Source organism: Anopheles darlingi, chromosome 3 (genome assembly GCF_943734745.1).
Source record: "Anopheles darlingi chromosome 3, idAnoDarlMG_H_01, whole genome shotgun sequence".
In the NCBI taxonomy this organism is placed as follows: domain Eukaryota; kingdom Metazoa; phylum Arthropoda; class Insecta; order Diptera; family Culicidae; genus Anopheles; species Anopheles darlingi.
The window spans coordinates 42,488,439-42,498,438 of record NC_064875.1 but is presented as its reverse complement, the minus strand read 5'-3'; positions in this window follow the sequence as shown (position 1 = coordinate 42,498,438).

Below are 10,000 nucleotides of genomic sequence, written 5' to 3'. Positions count from 1 at the left end.
GCCTTTCCACTCCGGTATCTTTTGAGATCGACTTGTTTCGACGTATCCTTTGCGTAACGGGACCGGATTTGGCAGCTCGGTTTCGACGACACCGCCGCCGCCTACTACAGTAAATTCTGCTCGCGAGACGCTCCTGACAGCTCGAGCTGTCAAACGTCAATCGAAAATGATCGAATGGTGGAGAGTTTGGTGGGGCGTGGACGTGGCGTGGAGTTGGTTGAAAAATGAGATTAAAGAGAATTGAAATGACGAGCCCGGATCACCCGGCAGAGGAGACAGAGTGGGCGCACCTGATCTCTTGGGTCTACCAGTAATGATGTGCCCTCTTTTGTGTTTTTATTTTGCAAACTACAAGAAGCAGCTCATAGCGAAGGATATTGAGAATTGAGATATTTCTCTTTGTAATGCATGCATAAAGCTTCTTTTGATAGATTAAATAGATAGTTTAGCTACATTACTCTAATACATTTGACTTAAAGTTGATCAAAGTCTTATCACGATTGTCAAACGCGAACATTGTTTCTGTAATCGTACGCTGGCGACTTTGGGACGGATCGATCCGTCGCTGGTACCATATCGTGATAGACACATGGTCTATCCCACTCCATCCAGCGCCTGCTAGAACATCAAATGGATGTCATCGCCTACTACGACCGAACGGAGCCCATCACGAACCGTGCGCATGCGCAGCACACATACACACCGACATCCCGTGCACGTACTCCGTTCCGTTTTGCTTTCCATTTTGCGTTTTCCATTTTCCACTCCCCAGGGGGAGAAAGGAAGGGAGAGGAAATTTTCCCATTTCCCGCGTCGGGACCACGTGCCAAATCGGTCTCTTGTTGTATTGGTGCTCGGTGCTCGGGTGGGAGCTAGTATATAAGGACACCGAACACACGCACACCATCTGCCGCGGTGGAAATGAGGAAACGGAAGCGCCGAAGCACCCGATAGCGAGCCAACGAACAAACGAAGCGAATACTACGTGGAAAGCATAATAACCTAGTTGCCGGCGGGCCCGAGGGCCCGATCCTTGGCCAAGGCATAATTATTGCGAAGTTGTTTTAAGCAACCATTCCACCACCGTTCTTCCACCCTTCCTCTTCTGATGGTCTCACTCTCTATGTCTCTCTCTCTCTCTCTCTCTCTCTCTTTCGCTCGGTAAATGAGCAAACCATTACAACCTCAACGAAGAAGCGGTGGCCTCGAGCAGCTGCTGGAGCTTCTTCGTTCGATGATGATGGCGGGGCATGGTGCGACCGTGGAAATGTGTTAATTGTGCTCCTCGCTTGGAAGGTCCTAGCAACGCACACATACACACAGCTACGGCTACAGAGAGACAGACACTGGCTGGCTGGCTGGCTGGTGGGTGCTTGGTCCCCGACCTTGGTCAACGCAATTCATTTACGTGCTAGCTTCCGCCGGGACGCCATCGTGACGCTCCGGAGGCTCCGGCAGTTTGTGGCCACCGTTTGTAGTGTTTATCACACAGTAGAGATACTACTGCTTCCGTCGTTAATAACCTCGATACGGGACGTTCTGCTTCCTTCAGATCCGTGTGATTGCGTAAGGCGTAGTGTGTACGTGTTGGAATGCGTGTTGTGACAGCATTTTGTGACAGAACCGTAACAACAACCGTATAGCGAAAGTCCAGACTACTTTGTTTGCTTACTGGCCCTGCAGTGCTTCGGACTTTGGAGTTCAAGAGTACAGAATCAAGTCGGCATTGAAGTCGAGAAATCTTTTCCAAATACGGCGCTGGGAGTCTTCTATTGTTCGGATTCATGCCAAGTTTTAGTCATCATCGACGACACAAAATGGGGGGGAAGGTGTAGTGCTTGGCCAGACCACCACGGGGCAACGGGAATCGAATCTCCCGGGACGATCGATCAGAAAGAGGCGGGAAAGGGAGGGGGATGATTGATTGAGAAATTGTAATTCCCAATCAAATTTGTACATCCTCGACATGCTTTTCTTCGCCTTCACTCTCGTGCGCGCGCGTGCGTGCGCGTGTGTGTGTGGGTGGTAGGTGTGCCTGGTGAAAGGGTAAGGTGGGGGGGGGGGGGGACACACATTTGCATAAGTACACACACACACACAACACAACACACGCGAAGCAATGCGCGTCGAATGTTCGCCACTCGGGAATCGTGGCGTCAGTTCGTTGCTTCTCATGTTTGTCACTCCGTGTGCTTTGGGGACGGTACCTTGGCGGGGTGAAGGTGGAAGAGGAGTGTCCTTACCACCCACCGTCCGTCGTACAGCGCCACCGCGAACCGGTTGCCGGAGACTTGGTTCTCGTTGGCATAGAAAATGAAATAAAGTGAGCTGACACAACCATACTTCACCACTTCCAGCAGCAGCGTTCTTGGTTCTTGGTCCCCGCGCCATCTTCCGCCATCGCATCACTCATCCTTCGCCTCAATAGCATTCGCCCGAGCCGTTCCAGCACCCTGGCGTCATCGTCATCGCCGTCGTCGTTGTCGTGGATCGATGTTTCTGTGCTTCAGGGCGCGGCATCTCCACTCCACTCCAGCACTGATGGCTTCCTACGTGCGTCCTGCCGTCGCTTCCGTCGTGAAACCCTTTCCTGGGTCTTGGCCGGGGCACCGAGCACAGTCCGCTGGCGCTTGTTTCTGACAGCGTGATATATTTTTCGTCATTCCCGGGGTGTTTTATGGATGTTTTATGCTGCGCTGCGAAATGAAATATTATACTTTATTGCAATCGCTCGCTGGCTCGCTGGCTGGCTGGCGCCCCAAACCGTTTGGAGAGCGGCTGACGTCCTTCCTCCTTTCACTCCACCACCATCACCGTGTGGCTGCCACACACATCGCGACACAAATTGAACAGAAGTGCTTCGGATCGATGGGAACGGACAACTTACCCTTCGTGCGCCTAGAGCACCGCAATTGGTACCACTTTCGTCGTCGTCGTCGTCTTCGCGTCTTCGCGTGCACTCAATCTTTGTCTCACTCCAGTGCTGCAGAAGGGGAAACGGACGGATGGATTTGAATGCCAACCGTCACCCGTCGTTGCAAATGGACGCCAGGATCCCCACGAGGGCACACAAGCTGCACATCAGCTGCCGGAAGGTACACCAACCGTAGCGAGCCCGTAGCCAGTGGCCGTATCCTGGATCGTAAATGGATGGATCGATGTATCGGCGGCCAGAGAGTGTGAAGTGCAGCCACTCGTTACAATTTGGCGCTTCGCTTCTCGTTTGTGTTTTTTTTATAGTTTCCAGCACGATTTTTAGATGCTGAGCCGTAAAAGGATACGCCCTGAACGCGTCGCGTCCCACAATACATCCGCCCAGTGGGGGGAGGTTGGGGATCAGCCTGAGCCTTGGCTTGGCTTGTGGTAGGCGTCAAACGGGGCACGGGTGATGATGCTACCTTTTTATGGTAATTTGATTTGCACTTATTTGAAGTTTACATTCAATTTTATACCTTTCGCTGTCGCAACTGAGGGCTTACGGGGGGGGGGGAAGCACCCCTCCCCCCCCCCCCTCGACACATGATGACGCATGACGAAAGGGTGCTTTCGTGCTGCTGGTGCGCGATGGGCTGCAATCAAATAACAATTTTTCGATCGAAAGCACGAAAGCGCCATTGCGAGCAGATGAAGTGCAGCGGTGGCGGATGGTGGCCGTTAACTCGTAAACACGTAGATTGCTGGCGTAATGCGAAGGGTCTAGCTGAGCCGTTTGAGCGCCATCTTGTTCGATTTATGCCCCAAACACGTTACAGGAACATGCAATTTTACTATGAAGTTTTAGGAGTCAGTTTTGTTGAAATGGGATTTCTTTCTGCGATAAACAGGCTCCTTGCAATATTCTTATGGTAGTATACAAGCATTTGACTTTTTAGTAAATGTTGAAAATAAAATTAATTAATATAGAGATATATTATTCCTTTTTGTTCAAATGATATCCGAAAATTGAAATTATCATACTAAAAAGAGCATTACATCAAACAGAACAGTGTTCTGCATGGGTTTGACCTAGCCCGCCCGGGGGTTTGACAAATGATTTTATCATAGCAAAATTCAGAGATCAGCTGGATGAAGTTTCATTAATAATTTACATTTTTTCAACGAGGTTCGTAAGATGTCAACTCGACTGCTTCCAAATATACAACAATTCATGTCTGTAACAGTAACAAGCACATTTATTTTTTATGTCAACGCTGTTCATTTAATAAATAGAACCAATTATATCTAGTAAGACAAAAGTACAAAAACATCCATAGAAAACACGCTACGAAGAAGCATAGTTAATTTCCCTAGCATAGCAAATTGATGAGTTTGGATACGTTAAGAGATCATAGGAAAAAGGAATTAAAACGGAACAGGGTTTGTTTTGAGGAACAGCATTTCATTGCTATTCGTTTCTTGAAGTAATTTCAATAGTTAATGTTAACTTAAACAATTTTGTTTGAAAATCTGATGCTAACGGTCTATCTGTCTGTATGAAATTCAAAGTCAAAGGCTATAACCCTAATTATTCCAAACAATTGCTACAGGAGTTTTTATTTATGTAGCCAAAAAGAGTGAATCAAAATATCTCCGATTAAATTGTGGCAGAACAGCTTTTAAAATCATATCAGTTAATTACTGATAATGTAATAGACAAGCACACATAGCGTTAAGCTCAAGCATTAAGCGACCACATAGCTTTTGTTTTTAGGGATAAAGGAAAGAAACCCAACTAAAAAAAGAAACAACTATTTTTACACAAGAACGGGCATAAATGAAAGAATTCAACATTAAAACACTACAAACGTGTCAGAGCATAACTTTAAGGTTCGAGAGTTAACAGTTCTTTGATTGATCCGTCAACTAAAACTAGTTTCATTCAATTTTAGTTTTGAGCGTTGGAACTAAAATCAAAAACTTAAACTTAAACTAAACCAAAACCAAAACTCCACAGAAACTGCTCCTCAGCAACGGGAACGATGGATTAACGAACGCTTTTTGCATACCATTTAATGCTGCATCAAATCCAGTGTTGCCACACTGCAATCGCCCATCAAGGACACCGGTTTCCCGAGCGATTTGATTGATAATTTACGACCTTCGACTTCGACCAGCTGGCACACACACGCGCGTTTCCGTTTGCGCTTACTGGCCCAGTTAGTTCATCCGTTCCATCCATCCATCAGCCTTCGCCCGGAATCCTCGGGCCCGGGGGGCCTAATTGAATTAACGCATAAATCAAGAGATGTACTCTCGCCCCGCGCTTCGGCACAAAACGCATCATCGCATCACGGGGTCCGCCGGCAATCCGCCAAACACCAACACTGTCGGGTTCCGTGCATCGAATGGGTGCATTAGAATAAATTTAAATAAATTAAATTCGTTCCATCTCGCTCCCGCTTTTTGGAGTATACAACGGACGCTCCTCGTTTTCATTTTCCATCGGCATCGAACACGCACACAGCCGTGGGCCAGGTAAGCGCGTGCAGTATGTGCTATGCTGCCACAATGTAATTAATTTGCATATTCTTCTCCGATCACCGGTGCCGGCATCCCCGTTATCCTTTCTATTTTCAATCGAAAGCCCTCGGCGTCTCACGTTCCCTCCCCGTTAGACAACCCCGTTGGGCTGACAACCCTTCCTCTGGCGTCTGTGTGTGTCGTGTCATGTCGTGAGCCAGGGTCTCGACCAACTGTTCGATCTGTTCGGTTGGCCGATATATCGAATTGACTTCGGTCCGGGAAAGCAAAAGGGGAAAGGAAACATCAAGACGCTTGTGGTGCTGAAGACGCAACAGGAGCAACAGACAGTTTCTCACACTTTCTGTGCCACCCCTTTCGTGTCACTGTGGCACTGGGAAGGACCTTAAAAGGTCGCAGTTGCAATCGCATATCGATCGTTCCTCGATTTTTGCATATGATTAATGTGCATCAATCCTGTACGTGAATCAAACGGATTGTGTTTCCGGTGGGGTGGATGGAAATGCATTCTCATCTTGCACGGAACCCTCTTGTTGCAGCGCTCGCATCCCGAAAGAAAAGGAAAGGGACCTCGCGGTGTGTGTCGACGCATTCCAACAGAGCCACGGTGGTAATGTTACAGTATTTTCCGTTCGCTTTTCTGCTGCACAGGACACAGGATGAGTCCTCGGGGGTCAGTGAACTGGCGGTAAAGGCACGCTCTTTGTGGTACGGAGTGTGTGTGTGTTTGTTGAGTTTTCAAATTGCTGCGCGGCCTCTAAATCGTCGCCGTCATCGCGCTCCTCGCAAAATAACTCCTCAAGGCGTCGCGTCGAGTGCATTGACATCGAGAGCATAATTCGTGGCTAAAAAAGAATTTGCATGTGGCTTGAATACCTCACGAATTGCACATCCCCGAAAGGCGTTGGACGATGGGCGTGCTGCGTGCATCTTGCGCCACCGACGGTGTGGCGCACAGCGGTATGCGATTGTGATTTAAATTTTTGGGCATAATTCAATCAACGGATCGTACACCGGCACACACACACACACACGCGTCATGTAGAGGAGAGTGTATGCAAATCATGGCACGGCAACATGGGTTACTGACATTTGCATTCGATGGCGTCGCGCCCTCGGGCGTCGATTGATTTTCTCACGAAAGTGGTGGCAGCAGGACGCGTACGAGAGCGTCTGAAGACCTCTACTCTGCTGATGAACATCCCTCACGGTAGGGGCATTCGATAAGAACGATCACGATCACGCCAGCAGAAAGAAATCAAAAGTAGCGACGACGACGACGACGGCACGCACCGAGCGACCGACCGACCGAAAGGAAATCAACAAACGGCTCTCGGGGCCAAGGGCACAAAGCAAATGATACGGAATCCCTTTTTTTACGAGAGTAGGACGATACGGCACTGCCAGCAGACTTCCAGAACCCGACCCGAGGATCCTTCATCGAGGGCTGTTGTTCATCACGGAAACCTTCGAGGTACAAAAGGATACCTCGAAGGAAGCGCCAGGACAGAAAGGGTTGGTCTGTGGTCCCCGGGATAAGAAGTAACACCAGCATCTTCTCTGTTAGAAGCTTTTCCTGGCAAAGATGAATGCACGAAAAGGTGAGAGCGAACAATGAAAAAGGTCCACAAAACCCGAAAAAGGTAAACGAAGATGATGCTGCTACTCATCATCCTGCCAGGGGTTTCTGGCCGTTTCGTGGGACCGATAGAAAGGGTTAAATGCATCTCAGGACACGTCGTAAGCACCATCTCAGCCCTAGGACAAGGACCCCGATCGTACACACAGACGTTGAATCACACAGTGGCTTCACTTTCTTGTGGCGCCCCTTTTTCGGCTTTTGGTCGGCTACCGAATGCCCACAGGTGTCTAACGAGCGGTTGTCTCTGGCGCAGTTCAGTTCCAAGGGTTTGGTTTCGGAGTTTGGAAATGAATCATCCATCGGCATCGGGAGCAGTATCAGCAACAGCGATAGTAAGGAGGTCTGAAGATGTAAATGGATGCAATCGAATGCAAAGGAAGGCCCAAGAAGAAGCGCACTCAGAGATAGAAATATCGAGAGAAAGAGAAAAAGAAGAGAGAGAGGTAATTTATGCTCGAGCAAGATCATATCGAGGATGGTTGAATTGAAAAATTATACGTTTGCCCGATCGATGATCCACGGCCAGAGCGAATGGAACTTTTTGCGGCTTTTTTTCTTCTTCTTCAGATGAACCTTGGGGCTTTTGGTTGGGGACCGGGTCCCGGCAGGACCGGGGCATGTTTGCTTGCATGCTCACTGGCCATTTTGCTCGGTGCTACATCTTCCGATCCGGGGCCAGCGAAGAGATAATGAATGTATTTTCAAATCATGATGCATACGCTACAATTACCAGCTTACCACCATGTCATTTAAGGATCGAAGCAATCGAAGATAACGCAGCAAATACAGGAATGTAAATGTGTGTGTCTTTCTGGTGCCATCATGCAACAGATGAATGCAAGAGCGAGGTTTGCACGTTGAAGCAATTCGCTGTTTATTCGATTTTCGATCTTCGGTTTATTTCTGTTTTTGAAGTCCGGAAGGCTACTGAAAGATTTTTGTTCATTTCAACTCAGCACTGTTTGAAGCGAAGGGTTCGCTATTCTGTTTGCAATCGAAGAATGGCGTTGCTTTCCACCCTTCGTATGTTTTCCGAGAGAGGGAAATTTATGCAAACCCCTCCCATTCGTAGGCTCGGCATAGCGGAAGGAAGCATAACATAACGGAGAGAAGCTTTCCCTTTGATTGAAATTCTTGTTAGAATAGACACACGGGTACTCGCAGGACCCTTCCGGAAGCTTAGTAAGGGGAACATCAACCGGTAAGGATAACGAACCGGTAATAGAACCGGGAAAACCGTTTCAAAAGGATAACGCAGTGCCATCTGGTGAGGTAGCAGTCAGGACATCGGCGGTTGTGTTGAAATGTTTCATAGTTATGTGTTACGCATTTTATGATATCTTTTTCGTATTTTTTTAAATAATTTTTTAGTAGTACAAAAACTATAGATTTTAGAAGAAGTTGTTAAAATTTAACCTACATTAAATTTACTTGGTAACTTTCCCAAGTTTTAGTGAAATATACTGATAGTTTTATTTTAATAATGATGCAAAATTCGTTTCAGTAAGCCCAATCGCAAAAGCCAACATCGTTTTATGCTGCCTGGAGCAACTAACAGTAACAGAACCTAATAAGTAACGTTGGTTTGTGACATTTATTTTTTACATTTTCCTTGAACGTTGATCCTATCAAAAGTAAAGTGTACATCTTTGAATCAATCGAAGAAAAATTGGCTGGAGATTGGAGATATTGATTTTTGAACATATGCGCTGCGTACATTGCTTGTATCTTTGAAGCAAATTTTCCAAAAAATATGCTTATTTAGAGGCGGTGTCCATCGTACTATAGAAACTACAGCACTAATTGACTTAAACATTTAAATACTTTATCAGGCCGCTATTTTATTGGTTGTCTCTTTTAGTTTTCGTAAAAACTGTTGATCTTGCTTTAAGGGGAGACTTCGGTATTTTATTTTATTTCTTCGCATTTATATGAGTGCTTTCGCATTTTTTATATGAGTGCTTATCCTTTCAAGAGTATTGTGTTATACTTGAAGATCAATCGAAGCAAAAGTGACAAAAAAGTATCAACAATTTTTATAAAAATTCGACGACGGGGCTACCTGGCAAATAGTATAAAGATTAAGTTTCCAAAATTTCAAATCGATCGTTCCAGTAGTTTTCATGCTACAATGGGCACCGATTTTGAAAAGGTAGGTTTTAGGAAACGCGATTCTAAGGAACGAGATGCATAGAGCCTTGAATGAAAGGCGAATTTTGAAAAATCAATATCTTTGACAATTTTGCTTCGATTGATTCCAAAATTTTACACAATACTGTTGAAAGGATAAGCACTCATAAAAAGTATAAAGTAAATGCAAAACCATAATATAAAATACCGAAGGCCCCGCTTAAAAAATAGATGTGCTCACATCAATTTTTCATCTTCTAACATTTTGAAGACTAATTGAAAAGTTGAAAATTCAACAAAAACTTGTACTAGGGAATGTATGATCTTACAGCAGAATATTGATTTGTGTTTTCCAAATGATACAGCAAGTTGCTGCAATACATCTAGGAAAATGCACATTTTTGCAGACATGTCATTCAAAAGTGGATTGGACGTAGTTATTTCTATCAAACTCACCTCAGAATAGAACCAATATTCTTGAAAAGCTGTAATTTAATTTGACATCCCCATGAAAACATATTGTTGAATGGTTTCGTCACAAAAATGTCTCACCTGAGAGTACTTTTTAACTAACCGAGGTAACGTAAGTCTCTTTTAAGGTTTTATAAACAAAATATTATTGTAAAATTTTAAGACAAATTATAAACCCCGCGAGCTCTGAGTGATGTCGGGAATGAAAATATTCCATTTCCTTGCTACAACTAACATACGATGGATGTGAGAGTATAGCGTAAAGAGCGTCTGGCACCAGAGTGCTTGTCGTAATCT